Source organism: Rousettus aegyptiacus, unplaced genomic scaffold, assembly GCF_014176215.1.
Source record: "Rousettus aegyptiacus isolate mRouAeg1 unplaced genomic scaffold, mRouAeg1.p scaffold_m13_p_15, whole genome shotgun sequence".
Classification (NCBI taxonomy): domain Eukaryota; kingdom Metazoa; phylum Chordata; class Mammalia; order Chiroptera; family Pteropodidae; genus Rousettus; species Rousettus aegyptiacus.
Window position 1 is genome coordinate 21,460,637 of NW_023416290.1, and position 23,204 is coordinate 21,483,840.

General features: G+C 31.5%; 1 protein-coding gene across 1 annotated transcript in view; it reads left to right on the forward strand.

Moving 5' to 3' along the window:
* The window catches only part of PXDNL (peroxidasin like), a 435,474-nt gene that overhangs the window by 335,788 nt on the left and 76,482 nt on the right, over positions 1 to 23,204 (forward strand).

Genomic DNA, 23,204 nt, shown 5'->3' on the forward strand with positions numbered 1-23,204 from the left:
GGGTTTCATGGATTGTATAAATGTCTAACTTTTTAAAATTTAAATAAAATAAGAAAAGAAAAAATGTTTTAACCTTTAAAACAAACAAATAAAAATCTAACATTAACCCAAACTTAAACACTAAACCTACACCTAACACTTGCCTTAACCCCTAACCCTAACTCTTGCCCTAACCCCAATTATAACCCTACTGCAAAGCCTAACCCTAACCATACTTTAACCCTACACCTAACATTAAACTTAGTCCTTACCCTACCCCTTATTTTAAACCTAACCAAAAACAAAAAACAAAAAAAAAGGATTTCCCTGGGTTTGGGATTTCTAACTTCTACAATTAGTTCAGGACTAGATTAAATTCTAAATATATAAACATTTGTGAATTTTTTTTTTTTGACTGAAGTTTTTGCTGTAGTCTTTATAAGATTAGAATGAGTAGGAGGTGGACACTGGAACCAGAAAGCTGAGATTTACATCTCCACTCCTTGATTTGCTAGTTGTATTACCTTGGGCAAGTAAGTTAACTGGTGTTTACCAGAGTCTCTTTATCTATATGCTGGGATATAATTTCCTAGAACCTAGGGCATTTGGGGGATGGGGGTGATGGTTTGAATTATTTATACCTGTAAATATTTAGAACGGTAACTGGCACATCTGTGTATGAACTCAATAAAATTTAGCTATTATTTTTTCCTGTTATATATTTAATAAAATGTATAATATGACAGATATTCACTGAAATAGTTTAAAATGACAATGCATTTACTTTATAATGGCCATAGGGAGTGCAGGCTCAGAATAAGCTCAGAGTTAAGAAGTATAATGATGGCTAGGAGTATGGTTGTTAGGATTATCAGCGTTAAGAGTCATGAAACCCACCATCATTGATACGCTACTTCAGCACTTTAAATGTTACAATTCAATAACTTTTTATATTCCAAAAACTGCACACGTGTAATAAACAAATGTTATGGAGGTGATCAGATTACTTTTAAAATTTGCACTCTAATTGTCGTAAGTAAAATTTACAAAGGGGCAAACATGAGAGTGAGGGAATTCCTCAGGAGGCTAAGCTGTAATTCCATTGGGAGTCAGTCAAGAATGGTGCCAGATTTTCCAGATGCAGTATCAGGGTGGGGTCATCACACTATTTCCTGACAGCAAGAGTTTCCTGAGACCAAAGTGTTTGGGAAGCACTCATTTGTTGGATCACCTTCGCCTGATTTCTAGACCTTTCATTTTTCTTTTTAATTTAACTTTTTCTTTTCACGTCATTTCACTTGCCTTTCTCATGTTTATTCTTTATGTCTCTTACTGGGTTTTCACTCCAGAGATGCTTCTAACATTTAGTTATGCAATGGCTTTACTTTTTCTATCAATATTTTGCTCAACTATATGTAAATATATTATAAACATTGGGTGATATTAGTAATAGTTAATGAAAGCTTATTTCAGTATGGATATCTAAAAAGATTACAGCAGGGAGACAGAAGGTGTCAAAGATCAGAACAATGTAGACAACTCTGCTGTTACTCTCTGGCATTGCTGTATAGATTGTTAATTATTCTGAATATTAAAGTGTAAATGAACTACCTCCAGTAAAAGCATGTGACTAGGTTGTTTCCCAAGAAAAAAATATCTTTAAATAATCAACAAATCTAACATTATTTAAATTGTTTCAGGGATTAGAAAATATTGAATACTATAAAATAATTTTAATAAAACAAGCATAATCATGATAACAACATCCTAAGAATTCATTAAAATATAAAAAAATTACAAAACTATGAAAAAATCCATTATAAATAAATAATTGTAAATTATAAAGAAGCAAAGCACAGAAATTCAAGAATGGCGCACTAATAGGAAATTTATTAAGGAGAAAAATCATAATTCTTTTCACAGATACAAAAAAGACATTTGATATCATTTTTCATTCTCATTAAAATCCTCTTGTAACATAGGTCTGAATAGATATTTCTTCAACAGGATAATATAAACCTACTGAATATTCATTAGCAAGAAACTTGCTTCATAGAAAAATGATATAAATGTTATCATTAAAGAAAGAACAGAGCAATGACTTTTAATATTATCGCCATCTTTTAATATAGATTTGAAAAGAAAAAAATATTCTAATTAACCCAGAAACACAAGAAAGAATAACTAGGACAATTCTGTAAAATAACCTTAATTCAGGATGACTAATCATACTAAATAATGAAATACACAGTAATGAAAACAGTGCCCACATAGTATATTAAGACAAAAATATATCATCTACAAATTAATTCAATTTCATATGGGACTGTAATGTATAAAGGAGATAACATTTCCTTCCAGTGAGGAAAAGATAATTCAATAAAAGATTTGGAAATAATTAGGTAGGCATATTAAAAAGTGTCACTGGGAGCATATCACACAGCTTTTGTTCTAGAGATATCCCTCTGTCTTGGCAAGTGTATGTGCTTGACTCTCCCTGAGATCTGTGCCACAGCCTCTCCTACACATCTCTACCTGATTTTCTCTGCTTTTAGTAAATATTCCTTTAACTTTTCGTGGGGAGTGGGCTCTAGCACTCCCTCAGATTTACTGAAGAAATAAAAGTAGTACTCTTATAAATAAAACTAGTAGTACATTTGTCTCTCATTCTCCTTGTTACTTATGGATAACTTTTGTTTTTTTTTTCCCTTGGTAAATAAAAAGGGAAATACTACTACTATGCTGCCAAACCACAAGGTTCCAACTCTTCTTTTTAAAGTTTAAATCTCACAATGCACACACAATTCTTTTTTTTTTTTCCTTCTCTCAGAGCAGTGACTCCAGTGGTTTGGGGTGTTTATCTGAGTATAGGGACTGGGAATGGGCAAGCCTTAGTTGCTCTTCATATATTTTTCTTCTTTGTATCTTTTAATAATCTCTTCCTGGTGGTGACACAGAAAGTACAGGAAGACTGATTGCAAAGCAATGGTTAGATGGCCCTCTCTTTTTTGTTGCTGTTAGGTCTTGTCTAGTCATCAAAGTCTTCTGTGTGGTTACTTCTCCAGCATTCATATGCATATTGTTCAGAGGCCATAGCAAGGTCTCCCTACTATTCAGTTCTCTGGTATGGGAAACCTAGTTCTAGCTCATGGCCTTTCAGCCAATCTTGTTTCTTCGTATAGCTGATCTCTCCCACAGCCCCTGCTGATAGGGTAGTCATAGAAGGGATACTACTCACTTGTTAGACAGAAAAGGCACAACAACTATGGCATTTAAACAAGTTTCATATAGGCAGCCTTAGAAGTCACAAGATGTTGGAATCAAGTTTCCAAAGTGTTTCAAAAAATATAAATGAAATCTAGTATTGTATAACTATCATTTTTTCAAGGATTAGAGCTAAATAAAGTTATTGTTTAGGTAAACTGAGAGTGTTTGCTAGCTATAATACTACTTTAAAGCAATTTCTAAGGGCTAAACTTAAAGAAAGAACAGATTTTAAAAGATTAAGATTAATAAAGTGGTGAACATGTGAGTAATATTAAAATATTTTCTGTATTAAATTATAATAATGTTTAAATGTAACATTGAATAAAAATTACATGGTTAAATATTACCTAACAGTGGAATATCATTTGGGAAAATGGTTATTGCAATTAAAGCAGTGTAATATTTTTGTATACCTGAATTGAGGGGGTGGTTAATCTATTAATTTCAGACTTTTAAAATTATGAATGTAAAAAATATTAAGGTTAATTAACAAAAAATAAAAATATAGATATAAATTTCAAATCAGAAAGCCAAAAAAGATGAATATTACCAAACCAACAGATTATTTAATAAAATATAAGAAAAGAGTAAAGAAACCGGTAGTTAATTTGCAGACAAATCTGTAAATATACTAAGATAAAGATTAATCCACTCCTATAAGACTCTTTCAGAGAATAGAAGAAAATATTTTTCAACTTTAACTAATAAAAAATATTATGAGAAAAAATTGATAATTTTTACAAAATATTGCCTAAATGTATCCAATGACATTAAAAATTCCTGAAAGACAAATTATGGCTTTAATAGTGTGGTGGCTAAAAAATGGACTCTTACTAGAAATTACTGTATGACTATTGCTATGGGCACGTAGGCCTTTGATTATAAGAACATAACATTCTAAACAAGCTTTCTGCTTCTGTACCCCAGCTTACGCACCTGACCGGTGAGTTGACAGATAGTGAATAGAAGAAAGATAGCCTTTGTGTTTAGACAGAATAAAGAATGAGATTTGGGGCGTAAAAACCCTGTACCTCTACATTTTGGGACTGCTTAATTTGGGGTCCGCATACCCTGGCAGACCCAGCTGGCTGAATAAAGAGTGTTTCCTTTAACTCACTCACTGAGTTCTGGTGGTCCGTGTGTCTTTCAGGGACTGGCGGCTACAACAATAGATACAGAGAAAATATTTTATTAAATTTATCGTTTATGCATTAAGAAAAAATCTTAGCAATTTAAAAACAAACCATTAAAATGTTTTCTACCAAAAATATTTTTGGTAGAAAAAAATACCAGAAGTAATGTTTTTTAAGATAAAATGTTAGAAATATTCCCTTTGGAATTAGAAAGACGATTGCATTTACTCAATGCTATAATAAAAGGTCCTAGCCTGAATAAAAAGAAAAGAAATAGAAAAAAGTTATGCATTCCACAGTAATACATACGATTTATATTATTTATATGTGATAGAATTTTTCTTTTATGTAATTCAAAAACATCTTCAGAAAGACCGTCAGAAATGATGTTTAGCAAAATTATTAAATATGACATCAACAAATAAAAATTATTTTCTTTTCTACATGCTACCAACAAACGGAATACCCAATTTTACTTTTAAAATGATATTCCTTTAGCAATAAAGTATGTTAGTTAAAAATAAATCTAGCAATACATCATTGTTGATTATAGGTACAATATTATAGTTTCTATTAAAATGTAACTTTTTCTCTAACGGTCCTTTCTTTTATCAAAGATAGCCAAATTTAGACTAGTTTATTTGCAAAATAAGTCTATTTAAATAAACTTGGCTTGATTATTAGTATAAACATAGCAAGAATATTAATTAACCATACAGGCAGTTTTAAATCTATTTTGTTGGCATCTTTCATAAAGAATCTTCAAACTGAATTTAAAAGTCCTCTCGAGGCCAGAAAATTCAAGGCAAGAACTTGCCATCAGATATTTGTATTGTTGCCTGCCATCCCTATAGGTTTTAGCTGAGTTCCCCTCTGCTCGAGGTCCCAAAAACATCTTGAGATTCCTGCACCTTCCCAGGGTGACATTTTTTATAACATGGTAAGGCTTCTGGGAATCATGTCAGAAAGGTACCAGGACAATATTTCCAGGGGCTTTTATTGACTTTCATAAGTCAATCTTAATTCCTCAAAGCTGTCTGGTCATATCTAAGTCTCTGAATTTCTCTATCATACATGACATTTCTGTCAAAGTCTTGGTAATAAAAACCAGTTTCCAATTATGTTTTGTTATTAAGAGAACATATTCTTATTGAATTTATGCAAATAATAACATTGCCATGAGAATAAAAATACTCATTAAGACTTTCTGAATTCTGGAGAGATCAAGTAGGGATAAGTGTTTCATATCTGTTTACAAAGGTATAATTTACCAAATTGCTAAGTCATAGGCACTTTAAGAGAAACATGTTTCCTTTTGTCTGTAAAATAAAGGTTAAAAAATCAGCAATATTTTAAACAAAATTTCATAAAAAATTATAATCTTCTTCAGTTTACTCAGCCCATATAATCAATTCTTATTTACCTTGATTACATGCCAACATTTCATGAATACAGTTATTCTTTAGAAGTCTACGAATCTATCCATTTTAAAGATATGATCTGCAAGTATATTCTCAGAGACTTGTATTTTGGAATAAGTCAGAGTTCTCTCCATCTTTCTGAAGATGAAACATATTTTAAAAAGTATCGGAAGACAGTAAAAACAGCAAAAGACTATAAAATAATGACTGTCTGCAAAACACAAAAACTTAAAATGACATAATTATAGATATGACTAGAATGCAATTGAGTAAAAGTTTGCTTTTCTATGCAATATAACATTTTACAGCTAGAATTACAAATGAAAATATTATATCAGGAGATGCAGACTCTTGGGGATTATAATCTGCTGAAAATTCACTTTATTAATAAGAATATATACATACAAATACAACATAATTATTATTTCTTTATTTGACAAAGCTCCCCATGTAATTTTAGTATATCGAATATGCCTAATCACTTTAAATTTTCTGTTTTATAAAGAGAGAGACAGAACAAATAGTTGAGGCATTCTCAGGGCCCATTGGAATAACTCAAAGGTTAAGAAAAAATCTCCTTGTGGATCCTGAACGTTGAGAAGTTTGTTAAACATGTTTGACCAAAAGGATCGTATGTCATCATGAAACAATATTAAAGTATCCATTTACTGAAAATGAAAAAAAAAAAAGATGTCAAAGATAAATACAGGTTACCTGTCAGCAAAACTGTAGTTCTTGGAATTGAGAAGATTGTGAATTGTAGAACAAAAAGCAATAAACAAACAAAGAAAACAAACATACAAGCGAAAAAACTAATAGACAACAGAATGATGGTTCCATAGGGGAAGGGGAGTATAGAGAGAATAAAGAGGATAAAAGGTGTCACACATATGGTGACAAAAGAGACTAGACTTGGGGTGGTGAGCATACAATAGAGTATGCAGATGTTTTATTACAAGGTTGTATACCTAAATTTTATATAATGTATTAACCAATGTTACCCCAATAAATTTAATAAAAACGTTAAAAAATTAAGAAAAAATCAATGATAAGTGGCTTTTCCCCCCTTATCTGTAATATATGGAGAATTCGCTAGTTCAATAGCAAAAAATAAAAATAAATTAACAAATGAGGAAAGATAATGAATATAATTTGGAAACAAAGTTCAATTTGGTATGTTTGTTGGGATTGAACGTAGATGTCTATGAGATGGTTGGTTTATGAGCATGAAGCTACATTGTATAGTTCATGGTGTAAAGAAACAATCTAGAACTAAGGTGGTATGTTAAGTGGGAATGTAAAGAGGCCAAGGACAGAATTTCCTTGAAATATAGGGAGGGAAAATATCTATGAATGGCATCATAAAGGAACGCCCAGCATGACACAGATATCCAGAGGAAACAGGCTTCTCAACAACTAAGAAAAAAATTATCCCCAGGAGACAATGGTCAAATGTGTCAAGAGCCCCTCCCCCCCAAAAAAAAGATGCTTTCAATAAAGACTGGATTTTTTTTGTTGTTGTTGTTAAGATTCTGATTATAAGGATCTAAACAAGAACAATTTTCATACAATCAAGGGAACCAATGCTTTGGAAATGGATGTAGGAGTGAATGACATATGGTGTGAGAAGCAGAGACTATTTCTTTTATTCAATATATATATATTTTCCATGAAGGGAAGTAGTAAAACGGTGGCAGTAAAGATAAGGCAGAGACATGAGAAAAAAAGGTGAAAAGCCTGTTTTTCTGAAGTACTTTCTGAAGGGAAGGAGAAATCAGAAAGATGGAAGCAAGAATGAGTAATAAATAGTTCAAGATCTCTCAGGTGGCAAAAGTAAACAGAATTTGCAAATTCAGTAAAGCAATTTGCCTTTAAGGCAAGAGAATTGGAATGCCTTTGGTTTACATGAGAAGAGAGGAGCTAAGAATGAGTGTAGAGAGAGATACCTCTCTGATAAGAACTTGAGGAATTTATATTGGAACGGCTCTTGTTTTCTCTGTGGAGTAGAAGATGCATAATTTTGTAGGAGAAAGGTGTGTTGAGAAATAAAGTAGATGATTTGAAAAAAGTAATAAATGCTTAGAATACTTTTTATTATTGTTAAATTGGACTGTAGTGACAAGAGCAGTTTGTTATTGACAATCTAAGACATGATTACGCCATATATTTCGTGGGGAGAGGAGAAAAGAAAACAATGAAGATATGTTGAACAGAAGGATAAAGTTGTAAAGGAGTTGGAAGGGAAGTGGTAGAGGTGATGGAACTTGGGGTCTTGACCAAAAAAAGAAGAGAATAAATAACTAGGAAGGTGTAGGTAATAGGAAAGAAGAAGAAGAAGGTTACTAAGAGTTTAGATGAAGTTAAAATGAGGTGATAAAAGAGTAGTAGAGAGAGGAAGTTTTGCTTTAGAGTGTGGTATTAGACATTTCCGATGGTTGTACCATGTCACAGTCTATGGTAATGAGTAGTTGTTGTGACAAGAGGTGAATGTGTTTGAAAATATTGGAAATCAGGGTCGTGACGTGAAATATTAGATGTTAGTGGTCCCTTGATTGAATTAGAAGGGTCACTTCCATTGTAATAGATTCACTGGTCCTCATGAGACATCCACTCTGTGCCATGGTCTCAGCAAACCTGAATACTTGCATTAACTTAGCATATAAGAAAACAAAATAAGATTCTCATTTTAACAGATTTTTTTTATCTTAGTAGTAATTTTTTATATTAAATTTTTATTTTTATTTCAGTCATAATGAAAGATATCAAGAAGGGTATCATCTTGATATCTTTCATTATGACTGAAATAAAAATAAAAACACTTATACTCACTATTGAAATGAAGAAATAAACATTACGAATATGCTTAAAATTGACTATTCATTCCTCTTCTCTTCTACTTGTTCTCAACTTCAGTCTACTTGCCTCTAACTTGGGTTTGGTATTTATGATTCCCTTGCATGTCCACATAGCTGAATTATTTTAATTAAACTTTTTATTTTGAGACAACTGTAGATTCACACTTGGTTGTTGGAAACAACCAGAGAAATTCAGTGTACCCACTATCCAATTTTCTCCAGTGGCAACATCTTTCAAAACATGGTACAATATCACAACCAGAACCCTGACATGTCAAGATCCACAAAATTTTCATAACTACAAAGATCCCTTATGTTTCTCTTTTTTTTTTTTAAGCCATGCTTATTTCCCTCCCATTCTCACCCTCTCCAGACTCACCATCAACTAAAACCCAAGCAACTACTAATCTGTTCTCTATTTCTATAATTTTGTCAAGAATGTTATATATTTGTTTGTTGCTTTCAGTTTTACATCCTACATATGAGTGGAATCATATGGTTCTCAACTTTCTTTGTCTAACTTATTTTGCTTAGTATGATTATCTCAAAATCCATCCAGGTTGTTGCAAATGGCAGTATTTCATCTTTTCTTATGGCTAAGTAATATTCCATTGTATATATGTACCACACACATCTTTATCTCTTTATCCAATCTATCAAAGGGCACATGGAAGGTTAACTTTGTATAGTGAATACACAAGGCAATATATGTATGGCATTTTATTGAATTGTATACTTAAAACCTATATAATTTTAATAATTTTAATAAAAAAGAAATAATCCAGACAGAAAAATGATATATAAATAGAATCATAAATATAATGTATATTTCTCTAACGACTAATGATATCAAGGATCTTTTCATATACTTCACTGCAATATTATGTCTTGCAGATTTTGTATTTGAATTGTTTGGTCTTTCCTTGTTGAATTTTAAGGTTTTTTTTTTTTTTTTTTTTTTTTACATATTCTAGAAAGTAACCCTTTATTGTATATGTGGTTTGAAACTATTTTTCTTAGTTTGTAACTTTTATTTTCATCCTCTCAACATGGTCTTTCACAACACAAACATTTTTAATTTTGACAGTCTAATTTATCATTTATTCCTTTGAGGGACAGTGCTTTTGATGCAAAGTCTAAAAACCCTTTGCCTAGCCCAAAGATTTTCTCTAATTTTCTTTTTCTAAAAGCTTCATAGTCTTACATTTTATATTTACATTTGTTGTCCTTTTTGATATAATTTTTGTATAAGGTATGAGACTTTGGTTGCAAGTCATTTTCTTCCTATGGATAAATTTCCAATTGCTCCAGCATCATTTGTTAAAAAAAGTCTTCTGTGTAATTGTTTTTGTACCTTTGTCAAAATCAATTGAACATATTTGTGTGGTTCTATTACTGGGTTCTTTACTCTCTCTGTTGATGTATGTGCCCGTCTTTATTATTGCAGCTATATAATCACTTTTTATATGCATATTCCTTTTTATCCTTCTTTGTCAAAATTATTCAGCTATGTCAGTTATTTTGCATTTTCATATAAATTTTATAATAATCTTGCTTATATTTCCAAAGAATAGATCTAGCTGTAATTTTGATAGGAATTGCATTAAACCTAAAGTCAGTTTATAAAGAAATAAAATTTTTACTATCTTGAGACTTCCAATCCAAGAATATGATATGTCTCTCTATTTACTTAGATTTTATTTAATTTCTTACATCGACATTTTTTAGTTTTCAGCATGAAGCACTGTATACATTTTATTAGATTTATGCCTAAGTATTTTAATATTTTTGAACACTTCTAAATTATTTTTTAAATGTCTATGTCCATATGTTCATTGCTTGAATATATAAACATAATTTTTTACATTTATATTGTATCCTACAATCTTATTGAGCTCACTTCAAAGTATTTTTGTAGATTTCTTAGAATTTTTTACATAGACAATAAAATCATCTGCAAATAGGAAATTTTTATTTATTTTTTTCCAATTTGCATGTCTTCTATGTCCTTTTCCTTCCTTATTACACTGGCTGAAACATCCAGCCCTATGTTGAATAAAAGTGGTAAGAGCAGACTTCCTTGACTTCGTTGCTTTCTGAGAGGGAAAACAGTCACTCTTCCACCATTAAGTCGAAAGTTTCTTGCAGTTTTTTATTTGTCTATGTTCATTTTTAAATCGTGTTAAGTTGTTCTATTCCTATCTTTCTGAGCAGTTTTATTTAATTATAAATGAGTATTGAGTTTAGCCAAATTCTATTTTGTATTAATTGATATTATTACATGGCTTTTCCTCTTTAGATGAAAAGGTGAAGAGATTAAGAAGTACAAATTGGTAGTTACAAAATGATCACAGGGTGTGAAATACAGCATAGTTATTACAATAATATTGAAATACCTATATATAGTGCCAGGCGGGTACTAATGAGGAGATCACTTTTTAAATTACATGAATGTCTAACCACCATGTTGTACACATGAAACTAATATAAAATAATATTGAATGTCAACTGTAACTTTTTTAAAAAGTAAATGTTTTATCCTCCCAAAGATTTGTTTTTTGGGATTTTAAACAATTATCAATTTAATTTTCTTAATAGTTACATGGACATTCCAATTTACGATTTCATATTAGGTGAGTTATGTAGTTTGTGTTTTTTGAAAAAAAATAAGATAAAATTAAATCTTTATTTTAGCCAGCAATAAATGTTTGATGTTACCATATATTTTTACTTCAGACTTACAAAAAGATAATGAGAAAGAATAATGAATTCTTGTTTCCACTACTCATATGAAGAAAAAAATATTACAAATATGATTAAAGACAGTATGTATTCTTCCCTTTTCTCTGCTCTCACCTCTACCCTGATTGCTATTACCTTGAATTTAATGTTTATTATTTTCCCAGATGTCCAAGTAATTGATTTTTTAAAAACCAGTGTGGCTAACCAATATAGTATCCATATTTACACTATTTAACTTGGTTGGCACATATTGACAAAAATAATATAGACGTGACACTGTTTTGGTTTGTTTCCACAGTTCTTCCAGTGTTTACTCAACTACCTCATGATACAAGTATAGAAGTTGGAAGTAATATAAACATTTCATGTCATGCTAATGGAGAACCATAGCCCATAATTACTTGGAATAAGGTAAGAGCTCAAAGTACAGTAATATTAAAAATACTGACAAATGTATTGATCCACTGAAACAGAGGTAATGATTATCATATTGATTTATTACTGTTATGATTTTTGTTAGCAAGTAATACTTCTCACACTGAAACATTTATTTCCTCCTCCTCTTCTTCCTCCTCCTTCTCTTCCTTCTTCTTCCTCCTCATTTTCTTCCTTCTTGTTCCTCCTCTTCCTCTCCCCCTCCCCTACTCCTTATCTTTCTCTTTCATCTTCTTCTTAAACGTGACTATATTTGATTTTGGCTCAGGACTTTGATAAAGTTTATTTTTTTCTCAATTGCTTGGTAAATAGCTTCATAAGCATAACTAAATTCCTCTACGGAAAAATTGTTTTTGTCATGTATAAATTAAGAGTTTTCATAGCTAGCAAGAAATAATTTTGCATTAATAACTTTGAAGCGTATTAAAAGTAGGTCACTAGCTGATACGAGGAAGGAATGAAAAGCTTTGCATTAAGACAAAGTGACATGAAAAAAAGTACTTACCTGGTTCAAAACTTTAGTGACTTTAAAGAAATAATAACTTTACTTATATATTGTACTCCCTTTAGTTCTTTAAGCCTTATTATTGCAACAATATTGATTCTTTCATTTTAAGTTTCTGGAAATCTATTTCTCTTTCTTTTTCCTCTTTTCCATTAGATTCATATAATACCTCATCTAGTGTTTGACATGTAGTAGGCACTTAGTAAATATTCGTTGAACAAATAAAACTACATGAAACAAAATGTAAAGTTGTTATTTTATAAGGAATTAGATTTTTTCCCAGTGACAATATTTTTTCACCCATGAGGCAGGTGCTCAGATTACTGATAGTGGTAAATTCCATGTCAGTGGTGGAAGCATGCTAACCATCATTGATGCAGGGCAAGCTGACCAAGAAGATATGACTGTGTGGCTCCACTTGAAATTAATTTGGCCCGTGGCCAAAGTGTTTCTCACAGTCACTGTTAAGTATCGATAGCTCCTCATACAATACCCAAATAAAGGTCTTTGAACAGCTTTTATTCTTACTCCTAACTGATTTACATCACTACCCAAGTTCCCTATACATTCTTTCTAATTAAACTTGTTAATATTAAATCGGAACTATTTTAATTTTTCAAAAAAATCTAAACTCTTAAGTGTAAGCTATGTTAATGGATACTGAACAACAAAAATAACAATGCCAAAGAGTAACATAAATAACAAAGATTTGCAAATGTATATCATTTTTAAGTAATAAATATAGAATATAAAATTTATTCATAGTCAAATATCTTTTGAGAGAGAGATTTAAGGACAAATGGACTTTACCATGATTAGTCGCTCTGGCCTTATATATTTAAGCTTACATTAAAATTAAAAATTAATCAATCAATCAAAGTTCTAGATAAGATTTGCCACTGTGAGGACAACTATCTTAACATTTGGAAACATTTATAATTGGCCCACCTGCCACTTTTTACACTCTACCATTAATTTAGTTATATAGCTATACCCTTTGCTAATTGATTATAAATGGTGAATGTTTACAAAATTCAATTGTCATAGTTTTATAAAAAGTAAAGTCCTTTTTTTTGTTCCAGTTAATCAGTTCATACTAAAAGTAAGTAAGTCCATTTGTAGGCAGACTCAAATAGACTGAATTAAAACCTCATCTGTGATTATAGAAATAGAGATGGGATGTGATGATTGATATGTTCTCCACGTGGGTAAAGCACTCAAGAAAAGCACAGCGTGTCTGCAAATGTGAGCTGACATTCCACTTGCTTTTTTCACAAAGGTTTTAGGAGTTTTTGCCTTTTTGGCAATCAGAAGTGTAAATAAATGAGTTCAGCTTACAAGCATATGATGTGCTGTTTTGGGTTTTGCCCTTTTTTTGTCATTGTTTGGTTTTCATAGAAATAGGCAGATTCTATCAGTAGAGTTTTGCAGATTTATTTATACGTTTTATTTTTTCCATCTCTTATGGGTCAATAAGAGATACTGGGTACTCTTTTCATTATAAATACAGACCTGGTTGAAAATAGATTTATTTAACCAATTACATCCTCAAAGATGCCACTATTTTCCTATCATATAGTATAATAATTTCATATTTCTTCACCCATAAATTCTTCTGAATATTCTATTTTTGGGATATTTTATATGAAATGTATATTTTCAATAATGGCACATCAATTTTCATGTATTTAATATACCGTATAGTAAAAAGTTTTCTCTATAGAATTTTATTCTTAAAAATGTAGCAATGTAGCTAATAACCATCAAATATTTCTTCTAGTAGGTATAGGGATACTTTATTATGCAGAATCTCTTAATGTTACAATATCTTACTCTTACTCAGCTATTCTCTGTAATTTCATGTGTTTTTTATCTAATTTAAAAATCTATGAGTTGTTTTTTCTTTATAAATTTATGAAGATCTCTTTCTGCTATTCAACTATTTATGAGACCTATGGGAAAAGATCTTTAAGGCAATCAGAAGAAAGTTATTTTTCATTAAATTTATTTGGGTAACATTGGTTAATAAAATTATATCGGTTTCAAGTGTACAATTCAATAATATATAATATGTATATTGCCTTGTGTATTTAACACCCAAAGTCAAATCTTCTATTTGACCCCTTTTTCCCCTATCTACCTCCTTGCCATTTCCCTTTCCTTTTGGTGACCACTAAACTGTTGTCTGTGTGTAGAAAAAATTTATTTTAAAATTTTTGTTCTAGATATGTCAGACATCTTTAACACTGAACAAACATTCTCTCTCTGCCTCTTCTTTTCTCTTTGTCTCTGTCTCTCTGTTTTGCTCTGCTCCATGCATAAAAACACTCTAATCACAGTGGCAAACATTTTAGAACTTCCAATAAGAATTTTAATATAGTTAACTAAAATTTAACAAGCCATCTTATATATCCACATCAAAAGTAAAACATTAAGATTAAAATGTATTAATCATTCTAATAGATTTTAACACAGTGACAAGTAGCATTTATCACTATTATGTGCTACTGAGTAGAAAACAGAAAATTAATATGTAGGTATAAAATAATATTAAAAAAGTTATTCAATAAAGAAAAAATACTTTTTTTTTTTTTTTTTTTTTTAGCTCTGGGAGCATTTATATGTCAATATAAGGGGAATTGATTTATATTCGCATCTCAAACTAAATACATTTATGATCTTAGAAATATTTTTTTATGTAGGGAGGAAAATATAAGAGTATAAATTTGAAAGTTTTGAATAAATTTAAGATTTGAGATAAGGAGTGTATATGTGTTTACACAACCCAAGTTAGCACAACAGGGGAAAATGCATCAGTATAAAATATCACTTATAGAACATTTATGATTTAGACCCGTAGATCCACCAAGTTATTCTAATTAAAGGGAAAATGGCATGTTTTATAGGAGGATGTTCCAGTCTTGCCGCTCCTACTTAGCAATTACAGAATGTTGTTAGTCCACTCATGTGTAACAAGTGATACAAAGAGGGTTATGCTGTTTCAGTTTCTGTTTTATGTTGGGGAATATAAGCATAGAAAATAATCCAAAAATAATTTTAAAAATTCACAGTAGAAATTTAAGCGAAATCTGGGAAGTGTATGTAAAATGTACATTTTACTGACTAATGTTCAAAGCAAGACATTTATAATAGCAAAACAAAGCTTCCACAAGTTGTAATTTTTAAAGAAATTTATTTTTTTCATAGATTTAATAGATTTTAATAGGTTCAATTGGTTTAAATAATCAATAAAGCCAATATAGCATTTACTGGGGACTTATCCTTTTTTCAGGATGCCCTCAATATATTTTATATAAGTAAATATTATCTATGACTGCACACTTCTTTCTCTAGATCATATTTGGCATCTGAATGCTATGCATTTTACTTTAAACTAAAAAAAAAAAACAGTTTTTGTTTGAAACAGTTTATTTTAACTATATTACATATACTGTTAAGTGCTATGAAGTATAAAATTTATTTCTTGCTTACGAAATGCTTCAGTCAACTTGAGGACATCGGATATTTATATTGAAGATTAAAGTGTGAGATAGTGGGAAGAAAAAACCTTGGTTAAGTCATTAGACTTTATTAATCTCAGCTGCTGGATATCTTACTCATAACCAGAATTAATTTTCTCATTTCTTAAAGAAGTGGATTGGACACTCCCAAGAGTCCTTCTCGGTGAAGAATTTGTGTTTCAAATGTGCAACAAAAGTCTGGAAGCCATTTATGGCATGTCTACATGATAGAATGCTTACCATTGAAACATCTAAATAATATGTGGACAAAGCTACAAATGACTGTGACAAAATTTATTAAACAAAAATTTTGGAGCACAAACATGCCCATACTGTTTTTCGTTACATAAAGATAAAGCTAAACAATGTTCTTTTCTCTGAAATTCCGAGTTGAATATTTAATTGTTGGATATTTCATTTTGGTTGACTCACAGTCCTCTTAATTCCAAATGTTAAAAATTGAGATTGAATGTATTCTAAACTGAATTCCTCAATTTCCTCTCAAAAATCTTGTATCTTCCTAGAAGCCCTTTAATATCATCCATATTCATATATGCAGGAAGCAAGAGCCCCTCCTAATTTCTATTTTCCCATTTCCTCCTTTACCCTACAACTGTTTATCACAAGTTCTTCCTTCCAAACATTGCTTCTTTACCACTTTTATACATGACCTCCTCTTCCATAGTTTATCCTTTTGTCATTCAGGCTTTTACAATACCTTTCTATATGATCTTCCCACTTATAATATTCTCTACTTAGACTATATCTTCAATTCAGTTAATAATTATTAAACTAAATGGAATGAGGATTAAGTTTACATTAGTGACTTTATTAGTAAGACCTTTTCTATTATGTTAAGTAAATAACATGTATTAAACTCATACTAATATTACTAATAAAATATCTCAAATGGCAAAGCCTAAAAATAAAATAATTGATATCTTTCCCTTTTCAGTTTCTGAAAAAAATGTGACACCTTCAGAATGAATCATTTAGATGTTTAATGACGTGAAATGCTGACTAAGGCCGAATTGTTGCTGTTCAAAGAAAATTGTATCACAAAGACAGTTATTAATGTCAATTTGTAAGCTGTGAAAGTATCTGGTTTCCTAGGACCGCATTCTTAAGTGTCAGGGGTAGTCAGTGTTATTCTTTTTAGGGGAAGATTTAATGTGATAAAGGCTTTTTAGTTGTGATAGTTATATTATCTGGCTACTTTTCTCTAGATGGTGGGGAGGGAGAGATAAAGAATATTCAAAAACCCTATTGGCAATTGTGAAAGAAACTGGGCTTTTATGGAAGTCTAGGCATTCTGTAGTGGGAACGGCAGCAGGAACTCCACTGTTTCATTATAGTGTCCCATTTCTAGGTTCAGTTCTCAGTCATCCAGAGCCAAACCTTTAATATGGTGTACACAATACTGTTGGTGGCCTATTTATCCTATGCTCCCATTCTTGAAAGGACTCTAATTTGTCTTTTAACTTTATCCTAAGGGAGATGATAGTCTCACAGATAAATGGGCAGGACTAAAAGTAGATGTTCATCAGATAACTTGAGATATGTGTTTATTTCTTAACCTTACTAAAGGCTTTTAAAAATTTTTCATTAACTCCAAGACTTAAAAGAAAATGATCCAGTTCTCTCTCTACCTCTGTAAATTTTACATAAAAAGATGAAGAATATGCCCAGAATTTTATGATCATTCCATTCCTTATGCAATTAATCGGAGTAGTTTTTAAGACAGATAAAATATAACGGTATTGCTTGATTCTAATATGCCCCCCAAAACTGAATTTGTTTTGCATAATACAGTCTCTTCTGAAGAAATTTATGGAAATCTTTTTGTAATTTATACCAAACCAAATAATGCTGAAACCAAATGAATAATAAAAAGATTATTTTATTTTACCATAACATTATAAAACTAAAAAAATTATAATTAAAATAACATAAAAGTGAGAAAAATGTTCTCAAGAATATTTTCTGTGTGAACATATTACTTATTTAATGTACTTTTGTGATTCTGTGAACAACTTTAATGCATTTTTATTTGTTTTTATTACTTTAAAATTTAATTATCTCAAAACGTATTTGCATATTATGCCATGTTTCTTGTTACTTTCTCCTCCTTTTCACATCTACACACTTGTTGATTTTTTATGAATACAGAGAAATAGTAGATAAGTTGAAGGAAATGACAGAATACTACAGTATCAATTGATAATTATATGAGGGTTTAGATTACCTATTGGTTTAGGACATAATAATCAAAGGCACCTCACATTTGTATTGACATCTAGCATCTAGTTTTAAGAAACTCTATGCATTTTTATTTGATAACCACACTTGATAATCATATCTGGCTGAACTACATGCTTAGCAAGTCTTGTTATTTTTATTTATGAATGAGCCAAAAGATGAAGAATTGTTAAATTCCTTAAGCTTGTAAATTTTATACAACTATAGCGGCAAAACAATTTTGTAAATAGAATAAAAGCAAAATTATCAAATAAAATTCAGATTAACATTAAGCGATGCTTTCCTAAAATTTATCACTTCCCATGTGTTATGGGTGGACAATTTTCCAGTGAGCCAGCATTAAGTATTTACTTCTGATTCTGTTAACCAGGGTGTGGTAATCTGATCAAGGAGATGCTGTTAACCAAGGTAATCTGATCAAGGAGATGCTGTTAACCAGGGTAATCTGATCAAGGATATGCTAACGGCCAACTGTTAACCAGGGTATGGTAATCTGCTCAGGGATGTGCTGGTGACTATATAAACTGCCTCTTCTGGTCGGGGCTGATCTCTTCTAACCCTGCATGGAAAGGCAGTCGCTGGCCGGTTAATAAAGACTCACAATTCATCTCAATTGGCTCCGTGGGTCTTGGATTTGATTGTACTACAACACTATGTTCTGTCTGCCACAGTGAAAGCCTCTTCGGTTTTGGGATCTCAGTACTACTATGTGCCCAGTAATATCTCAGGACTAGCTCACACCTTTTCTTACTTCCAAGTATAGGTAGACCTTTGATAACATATACTGCACACAGGTGCAGTGGCCCAGTGACAATAACTGTCCTGAATAAGAAAATGTAATTCATGCCAGCTTTTACACTTGAAGTTCACAAGTGAAGAAATGAAAACGATAGAGAAAAGGTTAACAACTTGATTAATTTTATCCTACATGTTAACACAGATTGATTGATCTCTTTCTTTATTTCCAAGTAAAAGAAATAAATTAAGTGGACTCACTCTTACTGACTTTTTTGTTAATGTAGCATAAGTGGATTGATGTAACTATATTGAGACCGTTCCATTTTCTCACAATCATTGTTATTATATTGATTGCTTACTTGGTTAATTCATTTCTTTGTATATCCATACCACACTCTTGTCATGCTCAATATATAAGTAACAACTATAATGCATTTAACTAGTATATATTTTAATTAAAGAATTTTATGATAATATCTTTAAGTTCTCTAATTTTAAAAAATTTTTTGTTAGTTTCAAGCATACAGTACATTGGTTAGACATCTATATAGTTTGTGAAATGATTCCCTCAATCACTCCCTCTCTTTCCTGACCCTCCATCTAACTAATGTATTAATGCCAATTGCATTCCTTATGCCATACTTCCTATCCCGCACGACCATCCCTCAGCTACTAATCTGTACTTCTTTAACCCTTCATCCCATTCTCCCAGTCCTCCAAATTTCCCTCCCCTCTTTCCACCACCAAATTGTCCACTATATTTGTGAGTCTGTTTTTGATTAGTTTGTTCTTTTTTATTCTTACATTCTGTATATAAGTGAAATTATATGTTTATCTTTCTCTGTCTGACTTAAATACCTTCTAGGTTTATCATAGCAACATCTTTTTCCATTCCCTTCCTTTTCATATGTAGGGGTCTTGTTTTCTTATCCTTTCAGCCACTCTACCCCTTGGTTGGAGCGTTTAATTCTTTTCCCTTTAAGGTACTTATTGATAGGAATGTAGTTGTTACCATTTGTTATTCCTGTTTTTGATGCATGTTTTTACTTCTTAAAGAAGTCCCTCCAACATTTTCTGTAATTCTGGCTTGGTGGTGATACATTCCTTTAGTTTTTTTTTTTTTTTTGTCCGGGAAGCTCTTTATCTGCCCTTCAACTCTAAATGATAGCTTTGCTAGATAAATTATTCTTGGTTCTTCATAGATAAATTATACCTTGGGTCTTCATTCTTTTGAAAATTTTTTGTCAAGTCCTTCTGTCCTGTGTAGTCTTTCTTGAGAAATCAGCTGCTAGTCATGTGGGTGTTCCCTTATATGCGATTATTTGTTTTTCTCATGCTGCTTTTAAAATTTTTTCTTTGTATTTAGCATTTGGCATTTTAATTATGATGTGTCTTGGCGTTGGTCTCTTTGGATCCCTGATTTTTGGAATCCTCTGGGGTTTTATATCCATTTCCTTCACCAGATTAAGGAGGTTTCCCATCATTATTTCTTCAAACAGCTGTTCAACATCTTAATTTTCTTCACTTACGCCGATCAGATGAATATTTGGAGCCTTAATAGTGTCCCATATTCTCCTTAAATCATTTTCGTAGTCTTGGCCTCCTTTTTCTTGCCATTCTGTTGTCCTGATTCCTGTCCTCTGGATAGGGCATGTGATCCTCTTCTTTATTCACTTTGTTTATTTCTTTGTTTATTCCATTTAATATACTTCTCATCTCAGATAATGTGTTCTCTATTTCAGACTGGTTTACTTTTATAATTTCCACTTCCATTTTTATGTTTTTTATCTTTTTGTTGGAGTTCTCTATATTTCCCGAAAGTTCATTGAGCATCTTTATAACCAGTGTTTTGAACTCTGCATTGTTAAATTACTTGACTTTATTATATCTGGATCTCTCTGTTCTCTTCTGTTCTGTCGTATGGTTTCTGCTTCTTTGTCTTCCCATGTTGGCTGTCTTTCCGTGTCTATTTCTATGTACTGAGCAAAGCTCCTAAGTCTCCTGGCCTTATTAGTGTGGATTTGTAATGTAGGTGTCCAGTGCCACAGTTCTGAGAGAGGTTCAGCTGCAGGCCAAATTTAGCCCAAGCCTCTACTCCTCCGGGGCCACCTGCAAAGATTCAGCAAGCAATTCACAGATGCTGTGCTTATAGCTGCCTCAAAAGGCCACACCAGAAACCAAGGCATTACTCAGCAAGGAGTGCTTGACTCGCTGAGGATACACCTGGATGTGGCTTGGGTGGGGTCATGAGTTGGGGGAAATGGGGTTTCAGGGAATCCTCTGGCTGAGAGGCCCCTGTTATCCAATTTGATGACATCACAGCTATGGTGGTACTGTGTCCCCACACTGGAAGTGGGGAGAGCTCTATGGAGCAATGGGTACCACCGACACTTCTGTACCGAGTGAATCTTGCCTAGACCCTCTCTCTGACAATATCTCTTTGTAAATCCCTCGTGCCTCCTGCGTGTAGCGGGAGGCTCTGGTGCTCAGAGCAGGCAGGTCTGTTGACGACGTGAAAATCAGCCTTGCGGATGTGGCCCCTTTAAGAGGTGTCTGCTGCTGCCGCTGCTGCAGCTTCTGTCTCACTCAGCCGCTGGAACCCGGCATTCCCGTGTCCTTGCCTAGTCCTACCTTCTGTCGTTGCAGGGTCTTTTCTTGGATTTCTCCCTAGCTGTATGGCTTGTTCATCTAGATCTCAGGTGATTTTTTCTTGCTGCTGCTCCTTGTTTCTGTTACAACTTTGATTTGGTTGCCAGAGGGGTGAACAGAACCTCTGTCATCTATGTCATTTTGAAGCCCAGTCCTCAGTTCTCTAATTTTTGCATTAATCGCTCTTCTCAGTTTCCGTCCATGTATGTGTCCAGCCAATTCTAACTGCTAAATATGATATTCCATATTGTATATCCACTGTATTTTTTGGTGCACACTTACATTGCTGCACAATTTTTCTTCAATTCCTTCCACAAAAAGTTGCAATGAACATACTCATTTATACCTCTTTTGGATTTGTATGAGAATTTATCTGCATGTATATTAAAGTGATTAAAGTGATTTTGAACATCTTATATACTTATTAACTTTTGGGGTTTCCTCTTTTATTACTTGTCTATATATTTTTTCCTTAGATTTAGAAATTGCACATATCATTACCCATTATGTCAATTGTCTTTAACATTTTACCTTTTTTTATTCATGTTCTTTCTTAAATACAAATTGTTAATTTCATATAATCAAATTGATCAAAAAATTTTTTTTCTTTTAATTGTGTTTAGCTAATGCATGGTCAATCCAATGTATTTTTCGAACTAGAAAAGGTAATGCTGACTTTCTGGAGAGTAAATATTATATACAGGATAAAACCTGAGTTGAATTGACATTGTAGTCCCCAACTCGACTATTGCACATAATCTGGTTTACTAATAAGGGCTTAGGACAGAGTTATTGACTTTACTGTTCTCATCATAATTTTAATACTACTGGCACTTATTTTCTTGAAAATTTTTTATATTAATGGTCTTTTTAGAACAATTAATCTAGCATGCGTGTATTATAATTAAAAAAAAATTTCTCATAATATCCACATCTGGAATGCTATCTGGGCCTATCGTGAAATATATAAACATAAATATATATACATTAACATATATATAGTGTTTAACACTACCGTATTATATATAATATAGTGTATTATATGCAATATATTGTATTATTATATATGTATTAATATGTAATCAATATTATGCAAAATGCATTCTTATTTTTATTTGTTTTTCATCTCTTTTTTTATTTCTCCTTAATGATATTATTTTCCAACTTAATTTTTGAAGGTATACTTACTCTTGTTTTCAATATTTAATAGTGCTAAAAAGTTATTTTAATTTTCTGTCATATAATTTTTTGTACTTTTAATGGTCTCAAAAATGAACTGAATAATAGAAGCATGCTACTTATTTTTCTTATATGAATTTTAGATATTTTATTCATGATCATTTTTATTTTACATTTTTTTCCTTTAAGGTTAAACTTCTTAAACCATCATATGGAGAAGATTTAATATGTTCAAAATTATCAACTCAAGTGAAAATCTTTTGTTTATCATGTTCAACTTTATAGAAGCTTCACACACTGAAGAGCTATAGAAACAGTATGGATTATTTTTCACTGATATCTTACTGACAGTTCAGTTCTTGCTTTAAGAAATCTTTATATGGCTGTGATAATATTTAATTTGTTTTAATGTTTAATGTTAAAGCAAGGTGGCTGAAAAGACAGGCATTTTTATCTTCTCCAAGATGACAAATTGCTAACACATTTGAATCCCATTAGAATCGGTGTTGTAAAAAAGAAAA